Source organism: Galleria mellonella, unplaced genomic scaffold (assembly GCF_026898425.1).
Source record: "Galleria mellonella isolate WM207_F2 unplaced genomic scaffold, CSIRO_AGI_GalMel_v1 utg158, whole genome shotgun sequence".
Taxonomy (NCBI): Eukaryota; Metazoa; Arthropoda; class Insecta; order Lepidoptera; family Pyralidae; genus Galleria; species Galleria mellonella.
Window position 1 is genome coordinate 1,514,823 of NW_026442003.1, and position 20,758 is coordinate 1,535,580.

The following is a 20,758-nucleotide window of genomic DNA, read 5'->3' on the forward strand; positions in this document are numbered from 1 at the left end:
GAGCTGATCAAACGTTTATCTGCCTCGCATGAGAGAAAAGTCAAGCAACTTTTGACACACGAGGAACTTGGGGATAGAAAACCGTCCCAATTTCTGAGGCATCTTCAAGATCTTGCTGGATCATCAGTTCCTGAGGATTTAATAAGGACTATTTGGAGCAACCGACTACCACAAAGTATCCAGACCGTGTTGGCATCGCAAACTACCCATTCATTGGAACAACTCTCGGACCTGGCTGACCGAATTCAGGAAATTACCACACCTTGTCACGTTGCAGCCACTTCATCAAGTATGTCATCCTCTAATAGTTCATCCCGGGAGATCGCAGAGCTGAAGAAGATGGTTGAGCACCTGGCATTAAAGCTCGAAGAACATACCAAGGCATCACAACGACCCAGCCATCGTTCTCGAACGCCACGACGTCGTCATTCTTCACGACAACGATCGAGATCGAACTCCAGCTACCGCAAGTTCCCTATTTGTTGGTACCACTCAATGCATGGAGCCGACGCACGTAAATGTTTGAAGCCGTGCGACTACAAGGCGGGAAACTCCATGGGCAGTCGGTAATGGCGACTGACGATTGCTCCTCCCCTTGGTCGCCTCTTCGTCACCGACCGCAGTTCGAAGATCCAGTTTCTGGTGGATACCGGTAGCGACCTTTGCGTCTACCCTCGATCTGCGCTGCGTGAACGACGAGTCAAGACGGACTTTCAATTGTGCGCAGCTAATGGAACAAACATCGAGACATATGGTTACGTAGAACTTAATTTAAATCTAGGCTTAAGGCGTAATTTTACATGGCGCTTCATTGTTGCAAATGTAACCAAAGCTATTATCGGTGTAGATTTTTTATGTCACTATAATTTAATAGTAGATTGTCGTAAGCATCGCCTTATTGATAACATTACCAATTTACATACTAGTGCATGTTCTGCTAATAATGATACATTTTCTGTAAAACTTGTCACGGGCAACACAAGATTTCATCAAATTTTAAACAAATTTCCCGAAATTACTCGCCCTTCAGGCACACCGTTGACTCCAAAGCACAACACCGTCCACTACATTAAGACAACAACAGGCCCACCTATATCTTGCACTCCTCGAAGACTGGCTCCCGACAAATTAAAAATAGCTAGGCAGGAATTCGAACTTATGCTCAATAATGGTACAGCACGTCCTTCCAAAAGTCCCTGGGCTTCGCCGCTACACCTTGCTCCTAAAAAGGATAACGGCTGGCGACCCTGTGGTGACTATAGGTTACTCAACGCAAGGACGATACCAGACCGTTATCCTATTAGGCACATACACGATTTCGCCCATAGCATCTCTGGTTGTAAGATCTTTTCCACAATAGATTTAGTTAAAGCTTATAACCAGATCCCGGTTTTTGAGGAAGATATACCGAAAACTGCAATTGCCACACCTTTCGGACTATATGAGTTCCCGTTTATGACGTTTGGTCTACGTAATGCTGGCCAAACGTTTCAAAGATTTGTCGACGAAATGACTAGAGGGCTTGATTTTTGTTATTGTTATCTTGACGATTTTCTAGTGTACTCCAGAGATGAAGCCGAGCACGAATCCCACCTTCAGCAGCTCTTCACCCGCATGAAGGAATACGGTATCCTCATCAATACATCAAAGTGCGTATTCGGTGTAAGTGAAGTCACATTTTTAGGTTACCATATCTCTGCGTCAGGAACTAAACCTCTAGATTCCAAGGTTCAGGCCATCAAGGAATTCCCTGCACCAATAAACGTCAAGCAACTAAGGCGCTTTTTGGGGATGATGAACTTTTATAGGCGATTTATACCGCAAGCCGCTCAAATTCAAGCTCCCTTAAACGCCTTACTCGCTGGTTCAGTGAAAGGATCCCATCCAGTCAATTTACGCGACGACACTCTTCTTGCTTTCGAACAATGCAAAGAAAGCCTTTCTAATGCTGCATTACTCGCACACCCAGACTGTCAGGCTAATCTTGCTCTGGTAACAGACGCATCTGATTTAGCTATGGGTGCAGTTTTGCAGCAATTCAAGAACAATCAATGGCAACCCCTTGCTTTCTTTTCGCGGAAATTGAGTCCCTCTCAACAAAAATACTCGCCCTATGACCGCGAACTTTTAGCCATCTACGAAAGCATTAAATACTTTCGCCATATGCTGGAAGCTCGACATTTCGTGGTGTACACTGACCACAAGCCGCTCAGTTTCGCTTTCCGTGAACGAAAAGCCAACTGTTCGCCCCGTCAGTTCCGTCATCTCGATTACATCTCGCAGTTCACAACTGACATACGACACATCTCAGGCAAGGACAATGTCGTAGCCGATACACTGTCCCGTATCGATGAACTGCAGATGCCAATCGACTTAAGTTTATTGGCAAAGTCACAAGCTTCCGATAATGAGCTAACTGAAATATTAGGTGGTGATTTATCACTCCGCCTAAAGAAGTTAAAAATGCTTAACAGTAACATTGAACTGTTTTGTGACGTGAGCACTCCATCACCAAGACCTTTTGTGACGAAGCAATTTCGTAAACAACTTTTCGATAGTCTACATAGTCTTAGCCACCCAGGCGCTAACGCGAGCGCTCAACTTGTCGCTGAGCGATTCGTCTGGCCAGGAGTGCGTAAAGACTGTCGAGAATGGTCACGAAATTGCCTAGCCTGTCAACGTGCAAAGGTAAATCGTCACGTGTCAACTCCCTTAGGCACGTTCAATCTACCTCGCGCACGATTCGCTTTTATCCATACGGACATCATAGGCCCATTACCACCATCACAAGGCTATCGCTACTGCCTTACAGTAGTAGATCGTTTCACACGCTGGCCCGAAGTCATTCCGATGACAGATATGACAGCTGAAACCGTTGGGAAGGCATTATTATCGTGGATATCCAGATTTGGATGTCCAACTGATATTGTCACTGATCGCGGTAGACAGTTTGAATCCGCACTTTTCCAATATCTTGGAAAAATGATTGGATTCAAACATCGTAGAACAACCGCGTATCACCCAGCATGTAACGGTTTGGTGGAACGTTTTCACCGGCAATTAAAAGCTGCCATTATGTGCCACGCTGATGTGAATTGGGTAGACACCTTACCGTTAGTGCTCTTAGGTGTTAGGTCGGCTTATAAAGAGGACTTACATGCATCATCAGCCGAATTAGTGTATGGCGAACCATTACGTCTCCCAGGAGAATTTTTCCAGGCGACAGTACCTGAGTCCACCGACATTTCAGACTTCACTACCCGTTTACGTCAATTCGCGGTGAAATTGCAACCATCTCCCGCGTCGCGTCACAATAAAGATAAAATCTTCATTTACAAAGATCTGCAGTCATCTAGTCACGTCTTCTTACGAGACGATTCAGTTCGAGGTGCTTTACAACCCCCCTATACCGGTCCATACGAAGTGGTCGAACGTAACAATAAAACATTTAGGATATTGGTTAAGGGTAAAGCAGTCACGGTATCTATAGACCGCCTCAAACCGGCCTACATACTGACAGAGCCATCCCCTTCGCCTCAATCCGTACCTATTCCTACTCCCATTCCCCCACCTAACCCAGATCCTGTTCAGCAGGATAAACTTGCTCAGGGTACCATTAAAAAGACCCGTTCGGGACGCGTAGTTCGATTTCCTGACTACTATTGCCCATAATTCCTCTGACTACCCCATCATGAAATGTGGTCGTGAGCATATTTTTTCATCGCCCGTAGTTACGGTCTTTGGAGGGGAGTGATATAGCCTACTCACACATATTTATATCTACATAATTATTATATAAACATTATAAACACAAACACACATACATACATAATTTATATTTTATTATATATTTATTCTATAACTGACAAAAATGTCGTATCGGACGACACACCGCGTTGTGCATTGGAGATGTGCACAAAACCGGTTTTTAGCCGCCATGACAGGGCAACTGCGTGAGCGCTTCCCCTCTCACCGCGAGAGTCGAAATTCTACCGCCTTGTTTATAACTTGTGTCGCTCGATATCTCACTGCTTTCTAAATGTTAACATCGTGCTTATTAACTTTCATCTTTGTCTATCACTGTATCATCCTTCTTTCACTCCTTCTATCTATTGTGTTGTTGACTGTATTGTGTGTAATCTTCCTGTGCATTAAACCACTGTGCTAGCTACTTGTACTGCTTATTTTCATCGCTTGATAAACATCATCGTTACGCGGCTTATCAACGCAGCCATACTATAAACACGCATCCTTCACATCAACATCCATAAGTTTATTAACTTCATCTATAGGAGCATGTTGTTCACCTGACGGAGTTGATGAAGAGTTCTTTGTGTTTATTTTAGTAAAAGTCGGCAGGTGATAACTTCCTAACGGATCATCATGAACCGACCACTCGCATTTTAATGATATGGATGGGGATACCATAGTTAAATCAAGGCCATTGGGTCTCCAAATATGAGAGCCAACAGTAGTAACTTGCTTATCATTTAATAGTACCAAATTACATTCATCTAAACAATCAAGAATGTCTTTACCTCTTGTATTAGTGGAGGTACAACCCCACATAGTATGATGTGCATTTAAATCTCCAGATATGATAGTGGGTTTAGGAAGAGACTCCAAAAAGAACTTAAATTTGGCTTTAGTAAAACTAGGTGTACTATTGGTAGGACAGTAAATACTGGCAACTGAATACCAAGAATTATTAACTTCAATACTAATAGCTATAGTTTGCAAAGAATTGTCGAAAAAAGAGTGAAGTTTTTTATATCTAATACTATTATGTATAATAATCGCTACTCCATTGTGGTTATTACCACAATCATTTCGTTCTATACAATAATCTTTAATTTTTAATTTGTAATGTGGTTTTAGCCAAGTTTCTGAGATGAGAGCAATGTGAATATGATGTTCATTTAAAAATTGTGTAAAAATATGTCGATTGCTCAGTAGGCTCTGAGCGTTCCACTGTATGATAGTTAATTGGTCTCGATTGAATTTTGTGAAATAGGTCTATTACCAAAAGTATCATATAACACATTCAAAACACTTTTAGTGTTAATAGATGTGTTCTTTGTGTTATGTAGTGAAATAAGTTTGATTATGCTTTCTATTAAAAGTGATAAACTCTTTTTATCAGAATTTAGAATTGAAATTAGGTCTACATTTTTTTTAGGTTTGTTACCCAGTTTAGGAAATATTTCAGTGCTAAGTATATCTCCAAAAGAAGCAGGTCTGAATTTAGATCTATTTTCAGCAATTTTCTTTTGTTTAACAGGGCATTGCGGTGATACACTTGTGTGATTTCCATTGCAGTGTACACAAATAGCGTTTTCCATTCCAGTTGTACAAGTTTTATAATTATGCTCACCTTTGCAGATGCTGCAACGCTCAGAATTCTTACAGAATTTAGCTAAATGTCCATACCTCAAGCACCGGTAGCATTGTTTAACTGGTGGTATATATGGAGTGACATTGTGGCTCCAACCTCCAATATCCAGATATTCAGGTAATACAGATGCAGCAAAAGTAATTGTCACGGTTAGAGTTGGCTGTAACACATATCCATGAGTCAAGGTATTTTTTCTTAAAATTCTTTTAATAGCAATAATTTTCTTAGAACTCGATATCATAGTATATATTTTTTTATTAGATATATTTGTAGGTACATTTCTAATAACGCCTGTAACTTCTGTTGAAGAAGCAGGAATACTGGCCTTAAAATGGTAGTCATTTAAAAAAGTTTTATTATTTAAAAAAGCATTGGCTAAGTCTGGCTTTTGAAAGTATACTCCGATTTTGAATTTATTTATAGATCTAAGATAAGTTACCCCTTTATTAAATCGTTTTAAACAGGAGGAGAGTGAGAGCAAGTCTCTGGATCCAATGGTTTTCTGACTATCTGAGGATTCTACAAAGACAACAAATTCTGTCCCAGGGGATTCCTCGGGATATCTTCTAATATAATCTGTGACGTAGTAAGGTTTATACTTATCGGCCTTATCAATTTCAGATTCTGAGTCAGTAGAAGTATCTTCCGAATATATATCCTTGTCATTACAAGGTTCATGGTCTACATCACCTGAATCGTCATCTTTTTTTTTCCTTTTTCTACAACTGCGCTTCCCCATGAATGCTAATTATATTACTGTCGCTGAATTTAGTGAAAATATAATATTTTATTCAATAATAAGAATTGATAGAGATAGTTTTAATAAATTAATAAAAAAAATTTAAAAAACCCGCTTGTTCTTATTCGAGTTTCCCGCCTTTTTTCTTTATACATTAGTGATTTGGTGATTACATGACAATGACCTTATAATAATATTTAAATTACAAAAATAAAAGAAATCGTAAACAGTAGAATGAAATCAAAAACAAATATTTTTTTTTCTTATTACACTTTTAACTTGGAAGAGAGTTCTTTATGCATTTTAAATAAGTGTTGCCAACTATTATTCGATAAAGAACAGCATGAAAATAATTTATTATAATATGAAAGAAAAGACAGCTAAGTTAGTTTAGTTTCGCTACTTACTATAGGATATACATTTTGGAGAGTGTACTCAATAACTTCATCTCCTGATTCCACCATCACCTTTTCGACATCGGACGACCAGACGGGGCGAGACCCTCCATTCTTACGTTGTAGACATGCTATTTATATATATTATATATTTATACGAAGCACTTTGCGTCTTCCTTCATCGTGCGCACGGCCAAAGAGTAGAACTTTCTCGCTGCTTATGCTAAATATAATCTAAACCAATTTAAGACATATATCAATTAGCTGTCGCTTTCTTCGGATGAGATTATGATCAACCGAAGGATTGAAATAGTAAAAAAAAGTTAGCCTACCAAAGGGAGACTTTGTACAAAAGTCGGCTGTGTTTCGATTTGAAGGGTGGGATATGGCAGTGAATTTACAATGTACAGAGGAATAACACCTGAGTCCTCAGAAATGGCAATGGAGAGGCATCATGGGCGAAACAGTATACTCTGTTATGTCCATGGTGCTGCTCATGTCTATAGGCGACGGTTACCACTTTCCATCAGGTGGGCAGTCAGCTTATTTGCTATTCTAAGTTGCATACAAAAAACTTAAAAGGGTAAATTGATAATTTTAGAATAATTGGAAATATTGTTGTTAAAGATTTTCCTCTTATTCAAAAAACGAAAAAAAAAAACAAGACATTACAATAACTAAAGTAGGTTTAAAGATTAACACGTTCGGTGCGGCACTGTATTTGCCGGGGTCTTCCGAAATGCGAGCACTTTTTTTTTTTCTTAAAATATTCCTTCTGCACCCAAATACACATATAAAATATTTAAAAAAATTATAATTACGTTTTTCAATTAAAAAAAGCTTTGTCGAGGCGTAGTCGGCACACGCTTTCAAATATATCCCACCGTTTGTGCGCGCTACAAGCGGTGGGATATATTTGAAATGAAAAACCCAGCGTCGAGGCACCCTCGGCGGTAGGCCGGGGGAAGGGATAAGCTCCGTCGAGGCATACTCGACACTCGCACCGAACGTGTTAAAGTTTTTACGAATAAGAAGTTTACGGGTTAAGAGAAACGAATTGATAAATAAAATGCTTAATATTGTAGTTCTCTTTTATCACGTCTTCATCGGTAGGAAAACAAAGACTAATAATGATAGAATTGTAAAAACATAAGAACAATAGAAATATAAAAATATGACAGACGGAATATGATGGTCAGTTATGTAAAAGGCGTATTGTGATGGCCAGTAATACGCCACACGGGTTAAAATTGACATGATTTTGACAATTAAGATATGACGACTATACTTAGTCTGTGGTTCAGATTCCAACGTTTCTAGAATTCTCTATCTAGAATTATCTCTGCTAGATATGGCGTTCCAAAATAGCGTTACTAAATCGTAAATTCCAATTTGGAAATCTTCAACAATCTTGCCAATATATCTAAATTTTTGTGTTCGCGTTTGAATAATTAATTATTTCTTCAAATTTTTAGGGGAAAAATAATATGGGCATGGAGAAATTTTGGGGTTGTTTTGACATTTTTTATATTTGTAAAACGTGTAGCAGCACAGTATAGTATTATATAAATTCAATAGAATATCTAAACCAGTGAAAGCAATATGAGATGAAAAAAGAAAAAGTACAGAAAACCGCGAAAGTTTTTTCTTTACATTATTCGCTTTATGGTTACATGGTAAAACATAGTGTAAATTAGCACAAATTTGTAATTATAATACTACTAATTTAATCGGGTAAAAATAAAAATTCGCATCTGGCAACCCAGTTCTCAGATTTCATTAGGTAATTCCCTTTTTATAAGGCTGTATGCACGCATGTAAGATTTAATATATATTAATTTACAATTATATAATATTTAATAATCTATCGTATGTACCTAAATATTTAATGAATGAATGGAAACCTTTATTGTTCCCTTTGAACTTTCGAAGAAAAGTTAAACATGTGTACAAAAAGACATCATAATTCATAATAGTAGCTAGTAATCATCTTTTATATTTTATTTATATATCTATTTAGATGTATATATATTTAAATTATTTATTAAAATAGTAAACACATTTAACTGTAATCGCTAAGGAATCTTTTATTATATATATATATATATAATATTATTTTTAATATGAATAACAGAAATAACATGTAATAAGATCAATTCGCAAATCAATAATGGAGAAGATATCGGACAGCGTTATATTTTTTTTATATGACTTAGAATGGCAAACAAGCTGACGACCCACCTGATGGAAAGTGGTACCCCCATACGTTGCCATTCCTGAGGACTCAGCTGTTATTCCTCTGTACCCTGTAAATTCACGCCATATCCCACCCTTCAAACCGAAACACAGCCATGCAAACACAACTGCTTCACGGTAGAAACACGTATTGGACAGTGGTACCCAAGCAATCGACTATATAACAATATTTAATACGTTATTTGACCAAAATATAGATACTGTAACTAAGATATATAGATATTACTCTACCTTACCCATCACTGCTAATAAATTTTGTATACATAATATTCTCGCAAACAGCAAAAACGTCGTCTGTGTACACATACCTTTAGATTTATACAATTAGCAGCTTCACAGTAGTGAGATGTGTACTTCCTTTGTTTTGTAACAAGACCTCTTTTAAAACAATATATTCTTTGTCTAAAATTAGAGGAAACGATAACATTTAACTCAGTAAGTATTTATTAGTACTTTTATTTCACAATCTAAAACAGAAGCGTCTATTTCTATGCAGTTAGCTTTTTTTTTTAATGGGTGATAATGGAATGATAACCTCGCCTGCGACATCGGTATACGCTGACGGGGGCCCAGTGAGGGGTGACAGGTGAGGATGAAAGCGAATTTGATATTGTCCGCTACACCGAACACAAACTGTACAAAAATCCAGGTCATTCAGATTTTACAGTATTGTTTTATTACCCTACTTTGACAATGTCCGGCACAGACGGCGTGTTTTTGCTCAAAAAGTAAAAGAAGATGATTTTTTTTTTATTATTTTTTACAAGGTCCTACATCCTAAAACATATATTGTTCACAAAATAAAAATAAGATATTTTTCTGCCAAATTAGGGGTTAATAGTTAAATTAACCATGATGGATTTTAGGATTTTTTTTTGAAGAATGATAATGTTATGGTAACCCCGCCTGCGCTAACGGGATACGCTGGCGGAGCACCAGTGAAGGGTGATAGATGAGAATGAAAACAGGCCAGTTAGCCCATCATGATGAATTCATCAGGGATTAACCATGATAGTTTCCAGGGAGAACCGTGAGGAGATCGACCTGGTAGGGTATATTGCTAGCAATGGGATTCTCAGTCTCCATTACTAACAATCCCTTTCCCCTTGGTTTTTAGGGTTAACCACGTATAGGACGACCTGATGAATGTGCAATGACCTATGTGCCTGACCAATCAATGGGCCTGTTTTTTTTTTAATGGATGAATATGTAATGGTAACCCCGCCTGCGCTAACGGTATACGCTGGCGGAGCACCAGTGAGGGATGATAGGTGAGGATGAAAAGGCAAGTCAGTTAGTGCATCGTGATGAATTAATCAATAAATTAGTCACGATATACCTGATATTGATAGCAATGGGGATTACCGTCCCCATTTCGAACAATCCTTCTCTCCCCTCTTTCACGCAGATAAAGCCGCAGGATAGTTGTGGGACAGATAGTTGCAAATCAATAACAAACAGTTTTACTATATAGTGTATTTATAATGTAAAATAGTATGTATGTATAAATACATTAATTCAAAAATAGAACGTAAGTTTTAAAAATAAAAATAATATAAAAAAGTAATTTTACAATCTGCTACTCGCAGTTGCGTACCAAAAGGCAGCATACTTTTTTTTTTTAATAAATTTATAAATTATTTTTTTATACAACTTAGAATGGCAAACAAGCTGACCGCCCACCTGATGGAAAGTGATAACCGTCGCCTATAGACATGTATATTTCAAATATAGATAATTATGTAAATATTTAATATTATTATTAAGCTCTCTGTTTGACACGACTGCTGCCCACCTACTACTTCCTACGCCACTGTGTAGGGTTGACTGGAAGAGATCTCTTTTAGAGATAAGTTCTTCCTTGTTTACATTGTTTCTAATTGCTATTATTACTGTATGCTTTAGTACAATAAAGAATATTATGTAATATACAGATAAATAACTACAGTGATGGAAAATTACGTATTGTTCGTTCACAGCGAACAAAGAATATTGTTATATGATAAATATGTTAGAAGAAAGTATCTTAACTAAATAGAGCGATTACAGCTTCGTTTGCTATTGATTAAATAATGAGTTATTATAAACTTTGGATATTTACCTAATGGTCACTATGCTAACATATGTTTGTAATCTTATATAAGGACCTCCCACCCTTAAGAAATTCAGTTGTTGTTATTGTTGTTGTCCAGTTGCAGTTGCTCTACAATTACTGAGCTGTTCAGTAGCTATTATCATAGTGCTAATCTCTAGTCTAAGTCAATTTTATACTCTTTATTAAAACTTATAAATATTTTTCGGCGATCTTTTCTTCTGACGACCCGAACATTACAAATTGGTGTCAGAAGTGACGGATTTCGTATCCTGATAATAAAATTCAACGGGTCAACCAAGGAAACATCGACAAGCAGATCGTAACCACACTGGTACGTGTTTGTACGAAATACCTTAGAAGCAAGACGCACAACGAAGTAAAAATCAAATTCGAGTCAGTAGTCGAGACACATTTACCCTCGATACTCGTCTAAGATTTGTTTAAGAAGAGTGAAATTGGAGTTCTTCAAAGATTATTTCATCTTTACTCATCCAAGACTTAGAAGATAGCACAGCACTGCACCAGCGGTTCTTCGTTATACCTTGGCAGTTACTACCACGGCGTGACTACAAGCCCTACAACGAAGTAACAAGCAAAAGGAACATCTCCGCAATATAAAACTAGACAAGTAAGTTATATTGTGTATTTAAAATTTATGTAACATTTTGAAAGTTATAAAATATTTTAAGTTATAAAAAGTAATTTAAGTTAAATATTTTTGTAAAAATGTCTACTTCAGAAGATATTAAAAATAATGGATTTATCGATATTAGTCTGGCAGAAAGAATGATACAAAGATATAATGGTGATAAGGCAAATTTGCATGTTTTTATTGATAACTGTAATAATGCGTATAATTTATTAAATCCAATATACAGAATTGCGTTTGTGTCAGTCGTGTTATCGAAAATAGAAGGAAATATTAGGTCGACATTATTAAACCGAACATTTAATTCATGGGATGCTCTGAGAGAACATCTATTAGAAAATTATTCCGAAAAACGAACATTTGCACAATGGCAATTAGAATTAAATTCGTGTAAACAAGGACATAATGAGCCAGTTTTAAATTATTCAAATAGAGTTGAAAATTGTTTCATTAAATTAATTAAATCACTTAATCCAAAATTAACAAAGGAAGCGCGAGAGACAAATATAGACTTATTGAAAAGTCAAGCATTAAATATTTTTATAAGTGGTCTCATACCTCAATTACATATATTATTAAAATCACAAAAACCTTCCAACTTTGAGGAAGCCGTGTCTATAGCCATATCTGAAGAGCAAGAAATAAAATCGCGTCAAGAAATGAGCTCAAAACATTTTGAAATTAATAAAACAAAGCGTTGTTCGAATTGCCATATGTTAGGACATTTATCATTTCAGTGTAGAAAACAACCCATGATTAGGTCCGTTCAAACTAATAGAATACCTACATGTTTCAATTGTAATAAGAAAGGACATGTGTCACGAGATTGTTGGTTCAACAAACCAAATTCTAATAATTTTAATAATTTCAAACAAAATACTCAGTTTAACAACAAACCGACACGTTATCAACATAATTATAATAATCAACGACCAAATTCTTATAATAATAAATTTCGTGGTACAAATAATGTAAACAACGCGTCCGATAATTTAAACTCCAAAGGTCCCAGGATGCCGGTCGATCCCAGGACAACCAATTAAAATCAGGCCGAGTAATGTCGATTAATACTGGTGGTTCGTCGTATGTTAATTTAAGAGTAAAAGAATTAAAAAGAGAAGAAGGAAAATTTTTAATAGATACTGGTGCTGAAGTCACCCTAATAAAAAATAAAGCTTTAAAAGAAAGCACAATGATTTATGAAGATAAAAAATTAAAATTAAGCGGTATAGATAATGATGCGGATCCTACAGAAACTATAGGCTATACATACTTAACGTTTTACTTAGGAGAAAAAAGAGTTTGTCATACCATCTCGGTGGTGCCCGACAGCTTTCCTATAGACTACGAAGGTGTTATTGGCAGCGATTTTCTGCAGGCAACGAATGCCGTAATCAATTATCAGAATGGTCAAATAAAATTGTTACAAGAATGTTTAGAAATAGAACAATATAATAAAATGATTAAGGAGGACTATTATGAATCAGATATTGAGAGTAATTGCGAGTTTATAAAATCTCCTATTCGAGATAATTTTTTATGTGAAAAAATAAATACTAAAATGAGTAAAATTAAAAATAAACAGAAAAAAGGAACACAAGTTAATCAAAGCGAAGAAATAATATGTGAAAGGAAATTAAATGAGAAGATTATTCAATCAAATGAAAATGAAGAAGATTATATAATTATTGAACCAAGATGTGAAAAGGTTATTTCTGTAAATATAATAAATTCTAATTTAAAAGAGGGAATTATTCCAGAAAATGTAGAGCTATGTAAAGGTGTATATTTATGTCCAAGTATTGTTAAAATCAAAGAAAAGAAAGCGATAACCATGTGTTTAAACACAACAGATAAAACTATTAAGATAAAAAGAGTGCATGTTCAATTGGAACCATTAACGAGAAATGAAGATAACGAAACGACAAAAATAAATAGAATAAATGAGAAAATAAATTATAGTAGTAATCGTTTAAACAAATTAGAACAGTCATTAAGATTAGATCATTTAAATAATGAGGAAAGGAAAAGTATTGTTAATATGTGTAAAGAATATAATCACATATTTTATTTAGATGGTGATAAATTGTCAGCAACAAACACAATTAGGCACGAAATACCAACAAAGGATTCGTCGCCAGTAAATACAAAGTCTTATAGATATCCTGAAGCATTGAAAGATGAAGTAAATAATCAAATTAATAAACTTTTAGAGAATGAAATAATTAAACCCTCATCCAGCCCTTGGAATTCTCCAGTATGGGTAGTCCCTAAGAAGATGGATGCATCTGAAAAGAAAAAATGGAGGCTTGTTATAGATTTTAGAAAATTGAATGAAATTAGTACTAGTGATGTATATCCATTACCTCAAATAAACGATATATTAGACCAATTAGGTCACAGTAAATACTTTACTACGTTAGATTTAGCATCAGGGTTTCATCAAATCGAAATGCATCCTGATGATCAAGCAAAAACAGCTTTTAGTGTACCTTTAGGACATTATGAATATACTAGAATGCCATTTGGATTAAAAAACGCGCCAGCAACGTTTCAGCGGTTGATGAATAATATATTGACAGGATTACAAGGTTTAAAATGCTTCGTTTATTTAGACGATATAGTTATTTATGGAAGTTCACTGGAAGATCATAATTTAAAATTAAAGGAAGTATTTGATAGGCTTTCACAACATAACCTAAAATTACAACCAGATAAATGTAATTTCTTAAAAACTGAATTAATGTATTTAGGACATCAAATCACTCAATATGGAGTTAAACCAGATCCAAAAAAGATTGAAGCTGTAAAAAATTATCCAGTTCCTGAATCACCTAAAGAAATCAAAAGCTTTTTAGGCTTAGCAGGTTATTATAGACGATTTATTGAGAATTTTAGCCAAATAACGCAACCTTTAACGAAATTATTGAAGAAAGATGAACCATTCATATGGACAAGCTTACAACAGAATTCATTTGAAACTTTAATAAATAAATTATGTGAAGAACCTATTCTTCAATACCCTAATTTTTCAGATACATTTAATCTTACTACCGATGCAAGTAACTATGCCATAGGCAGCGTTTTATCACAAGGTCCACCTAATAAAGATCTCCCTATAGCTTATGCTAGCCGAACGTTAAATAAAGCTGAAATTAATTATTCCACTACGGAGAAGGAACTTCTTGCGATAGTATGGTCAGTAAAGCATTTTCGTCCATATTTATACGGTCGAAAGTTTAAAATTATAACCGATCATAAACCCCTCGTATGGCTCTTTAATGTAAAAGATCCAGGGTCAAGATTAGTAAGATGGCGGTTACTCCTTGAAGAATACGAGTATGAAATTGTTTACAAACAAGGAAAATTAAATTATAATGCAGATGCTTTAAGCAGAATACGTCCAAAGGAAAACGTAAAGTTACAAATTACTACTAGAAATCGTGAAACTTATTCATCATTTTTAAAAGAAATCGAAAGAAGACCTATTTTGTCAAATAATTTAGAAGAATATAATGAACCTATTTCAAATAAAAGTAATAAGATAATATTTTCATCGTGTAATTTAGATATTTTAAATGAAAAACACCTCGTGGAATATAAAACAGAAGTTGAGAAAATCAAAACAAACAACCCTACACAGTATGACGTCATAGATTCACAAGACTCACAGAAAAATTCTTTGTACTTTGTTTTCCCTAAAAATAATTACTGGGATAAAGTAACATATGAAGATTTGTTTGAATGTCTGAAGAACCTGAAAATTAAATTATGTGAAAAGAATGCTAATGAAGTAAATTTTGAAAACTTTTCATGTTTCCATTTAAAGTTTCATAAAATAAGAACTATGCTAAGATATTTATTTAGAGACACAAATATAAAAATAAATGTATTTCATAACAGAATTATAACTCCAAAGCAAGAGGATATACCTAGAATTTTGGATGAAAATCATACCAACCCAATTTCTGGACATACAGGTTTTCATAAAACCTATAGGAAAATAAAAACTAATTACACTTGGAATACAATGAAAAAAGACATCAAAGAGTATATAAAAAGATGTAAGTCATGTCAAGAAAATAAATTAGAAAGAAGAAAGAAAAAACAACCCATGGAAATTACATCTACATCTACAGAAGCATTTGAAAGGATTGCATTAGATATAGTAGGACCTTTACCGGTTACTGAAAGCGGAAACAAATATATTCTCACACTTCAAGATGATTTAACTAAGTTTTCTCAAGCATATCCATTAAAACAACATGATTCCGAAACAATAGCAGATTGTTTTGTTCACAATTTTATTTGCAAATTTGGAATTCCTGATGTGTTATTAACAGATAGAGGTGCCGATTTTACTTCGACGTTAATGAAAGATATATCAAAATTATTTAAAATAAAGAAAATAAACACGACGGCATATCACCCACAATCCAACGGTGCGCTAGAAAGAAGTCATGCCACGTTAGCTGATTATTTAAAACATTATGTTAATGAAGATCAATCAAATTGGGATAAATGGATAGATTTTGCCATGTTTTCTTATAATACTAATATTCACACCTCAACACAGTTTACACCTTTTGAACTTATTTTTGGAAATAAAGCGAAACTACCAACGTCAATAGTAAAAACCCCAGAATTCAAATATTGTTATAATGATTATTTAGACGAATTAATGTTGAAACTTAGAAAATCCAGACAGTTAGCACGAGAAAAATTAATAAAGTCCAAGTTAAATAACAAAGAAATATACGATGCGAACAGTAAAAGAATAGAATATAAAGTAGGAGATTTAGTGTATTTAAGTAATGAACAAGTAAAACCCGGAAAGTCAAAGAAGTTATCACCATACTATTTAGGACCATATGAAATAATTGAAATAAATTCTCCAGTAAATGTTACTATTAAAATAAAGAAAAATAAAAAGAGAGTTCATACCAATAGATTGAAACACGCGTTTGTTTCAGAATGAACACCATGATTGGAGTTTTGAAGATGCTCATTATCATCTACGGATGTAACGCAAATAGGTTAAGTTCGTATAATATTACTAATATAGATAAAGGCGGAATATATTTTGAACATTTAGGTAAAGTCAACCATTACGATAGCGAATGGAATATGATTAGTTATTTGGATATTTCTGAAATACATCAAAAGATTGATTTAATAGATAACACTTATAGTAAAACAAAAGAATTATGTAATCATCAAAAGTTTAATAATTTTTCTCTTTGTGAAACATCATCTACAGTACTAGATCAAATTATACCTCAACTCTATAGTCAAGAAAACATTTTAAAGGAATTAACTGGTAGAACAAATACAGTTCATCGAGTAAAACGATCTTACATTGATGGTATTGGAAAAATATTTAAGGTTCTTTTTGGTACTTTAGATTCTGAAGATGCCGAACGATATGACGAGGCTATTAACAATTTAGATTCTCATGAACACGACATATTAAGTTTATTAAAGACTCAAACTAATGTTGTTAAAAGTACTCTTTCAAATTTTAATAATACTCTTACAGATTTGTATTCTAATGAAAAAATTTTCAATAAAAATTTAGATATTCTCTCTAATTATACAAAAAGAGTAAACACGATAATTTTTGATATAAATTTAAAACAAGATATTGATGAACATTTGTCATTGTTAACCTTAATTACTACAAAAATAAGTAATGAAATATCAACCATCATAAACGCAATCCTGTTTTCAAAAAATAATGCATTACATCCATTAATTATAACACCTGAACAGTATATTACAGAACTCAGAAAAACTGTACCATATTTGCCATTACAAACTAAATATCCCTTAAGTCTTTCAATTAGTGAAGCTTCTGAATTATTGTCATTAGTAGACTTAGTTTCATATTACATGAATGGTAAACTTGTATTTTTAATTAAAACCCCTTTAATAACACAAACTAATTATGAATTGTATAATGTTGTTCCTGTACCCATTAGAAATAATGATAATACATTTGTATTCATTTTGCCCAAAGAAAAATATTTCATTATATCCAGTAATAAAATGCATTATGCATATTTTAATAATTTAGAACATTGTAGAAAATTAAGTCAGAATTACATATGTAAACTTAACTCACCTTTGTACTCTGTTCATGGAAGTCCTACATGTGAAACTCAATTAATGTTTGGAAATATAAAAGTTCCTAATGAATGTGATACTAGAGTGACATACGTTCTTAACGAACAATGGTATAAGTTATACACTAACAATAAATGGTTATTTGTCATTCCTAGGAAAACTATTGCAACCATTAGCTGTAAAGATAAAGAGCCTATCGATTTTGATCTAATTAATACAGGCATATTGTCAATGACCGATAATTGTAAATTATATACTGTGAACATAATTTTGCAAACTGAAATAAAAGGTCTAATTAGTGAATATAATTCTGTGTTACCTTCGATTGACATTGTGAATGATGATTGTTGTAGGAAAATAAAAGATAAAAATATATCAAAAATTGAATTTATACCTTTAAGATCTCACGATAAATTAGATTTGGAAAGTCTTAAAATAGCCAGCCATAAAATAAATAAAGTGGAAGAAATGATAACTAATTTGGAAAATGAATCAATTTATACTAAGATAACAAATAATGCGTACTTTATCTATATTTTCATGTCAATTGTAAAAGTATTGTTTTGTTATATAATATACCGTATTGGAAAATATATTTATAAACGTAAATTCTTCTGTACTAATCGAGGTAGATTATTAGCTCTCGAAGATTCTCGAAATTGTTGTGCTAGAATTACTAATTGTATTACTTTAAGAGTGAATAATAGTAATAATACTGATACTGAAAGAGATGTTGAGTTAGAAGACATATCCTCTACAGAAGAACCGGTTTTGAAACCACTAAGAAGGAGCAGTAGAATTGCTCAATTAAAAGTAAATTAAATTGTTAATGTAATGAAATAAAATAAAATGTAATGAAATGTAATGTAATGAAATAAAATAAAATGAAATAAAATGTAATGAAATGAAATGTAATGAAATGTAATGAAATGTAATGAAATGTAATGAAATGTAATGAAATGTAATGAAATGTAATGAAATGTAATGAAATGTAATGAAATGTAATGAAATGTAATGAAATGTAATGAAATGAAATGAAATGAAATGAATTAATTTTCTTTATATTTAAAATAAAATATAGATTATAAGTACCAAATGTATGATAATTTATAGATTTAATATTAATACTATATAAGAATAATTGTTTGTTAAAATTACTTTAATGATTTTGTATTAATTGATGAAAAAAAAAATGTACACATAATTTAAAAGACAATGTATTGTCTTTCTTAACGGGGGAGGATTGTAATATACAGATAAATAACTACAGTGATGGAAAATTACGTATTGTTCGTTCACAGCGAACAAAGAATATTGTTATATGATAAATATGTTAGAAGAAAGTATCTTAACTAAATAGAGCGATTACAGCTTCGTTTGCTATTGATTAAATAATGAGTTATTATAAACTTTGGATATTTACCTAATGGTCACTATGCTAACATATGTTTGTAATCTTATATAAGGACCTCCCACCCTTAAGAAATTCAGTTGTTGTTATTGTTGTTGTCCAGTTGCAGTTGCTCTACAATTACTGAGCTGTTCAGTAGCTATTATCATAGTGCTAATCTCTAGTCTAAGTCAATTTTATACTCTTTATTAAAACTTATAAATATTCTTCGGCGATCTTTTCTTCTGACGACCCGAACATTACAATTATATCAAATTTATAAATGCACGACATTTGTACATGATAGATGTTTAAAAAAAAGTTTATATGAGGGGGGGGTCCTATAAAAAGCAGTAGAATCCAAAACGAGAATTTAAAAAAAAAATATTGTATTGTATTGTAAAATCTTTATTGTACATAATTCACATTGAACATTGATAAATGATTTAATACACAATGGCGGACTTATCCCATAAAGGGATCTCTTACAGTCGACCTTTGAGAAGCTGAAAGAAAACTGTAGAATGTACAAGGGTAATGACCGTACAATTAAAGATAAACTAAATAATACCCAGTAAAAAATTTAATATATAATACAATAAAAACAGCTCTATATACCTACATATGTAAATAATAAAAGTATATGAATAATAATATAACATTGATATATATAAATAAATAAAAAATGTTTGTTCAAGCATTATACAAAAACTACTACTCCAAATCAGGTACGGTTTTCACAGGTCTATTTTAAAATCTGGTGTATATTTCATCTCGATACGCCAACAAGAAGCGATTTGTTACATTGGATTTTTTTTATTTCTGAAATCCACGTGTATGATGTAGCGAGCGACAGGTTAGTTCATTTTTATTATTATTAAAAAATACTTGTATAATAATATAACAATAACTTACATTTTATCTTATTATATATATATATATATATATATATATATATATATATATATATATATATATATATATATAAACACTTAAATGAATTTAATAAAAAATGCAAATGTATATTTTTAGTATAGCGAACAATACACATGTATAAATTTTTATCTCAATAAGAATAAATGCATCATCTGGTAGATGGCGGTAGGCGGCAATATAAGATTTAGTTGTCAACTAGATGATCAAATATACCTTTATCATCATCATCATTCTGTTGGCCACAACAAAATATCAGATAGATAGATAATTTATTTGCATTACTTACTTACACAAATTACAACATAGATATATAAAAAAAAACGAGATAACATGATAAAAAAAAAAAAATATATATATATATATATATATTATATATATAAAGCTAAAGCAAAAGTTAGACATTCCAGCAAGTTACCTCTCTGTTCCATTTGTCTGCTAGATAGACTGTCATATCTGTCTGTTTACTGTATGGATAATCTGGTAGTATTGTTTCATTGTTACCCTATCCCCTTTGGCCGCAACAGAATATCAGCGCTCTGCTCTTTTGAGGGCGAAGCAATAAACTGAGTTGTGACCATTTTGCATTGTTATGGCACACGCAGAAAAGGAAAAATTGTACTTGGCTTTATGTATTTTTTTTTATCATTTATGTTATCTCGCTTTTTATGTATATCTGTATATGTTGTAATTTGTGTGCTGTAAGTAATGCAAACAAATTATCTATCTATCTATCATCAGTCCTCAGGAATGGCAACGCATGGGGGGTATCATGAGCGA

General features: G+C 33.3%; 2 protein-coding genes across 3 annotated transcripts in view; one reads left to right on the forward strand and one right to left on the reverse strand.

Annotated features, from left to right (window-relative positions):
* The window catches only part of LOC113514767 (adenylyltransferase and sulfurtransferase MOCS3), a 29,521-nt gene extending 23,122 nt beyond the window's left edge, over window positions 1–6,399 (reverse strand). Inside the window, exon 1 of the mRNA XM_052892365.1 lies at window positions 6,320–6,399. The gene's annotated coding sequence lies outside the window, so the exon portion shown is untranslated. The remainder of the gene's footprint in view (window positions 1–6,319) is intronic.
* Window positions 6,400–9,115: 2,716 nt separating this feature from the next.
* The window catches only part of LOC113514929 (endoribonuclease Dcr-1), a 74,044-nt gene continuing 62,401 nt past the window's right edge, over window positions 9,116–20,758 (forward strand). Inside the window, exon 1 of one of the 2 annotated variants that reach the window (XM_052892430.1) lies at window positions 9,116–9,220. The gene's annotated coding sequence lies outside the window, so the exon portion shown is untranslated. Of the gene's footprint in view, window positions 9,221–19,756; window positions 19,902–20,758 lie in introns of those variants that run through there. The other variant, XM_052892431.1, reaches the window with a different exon arrangement.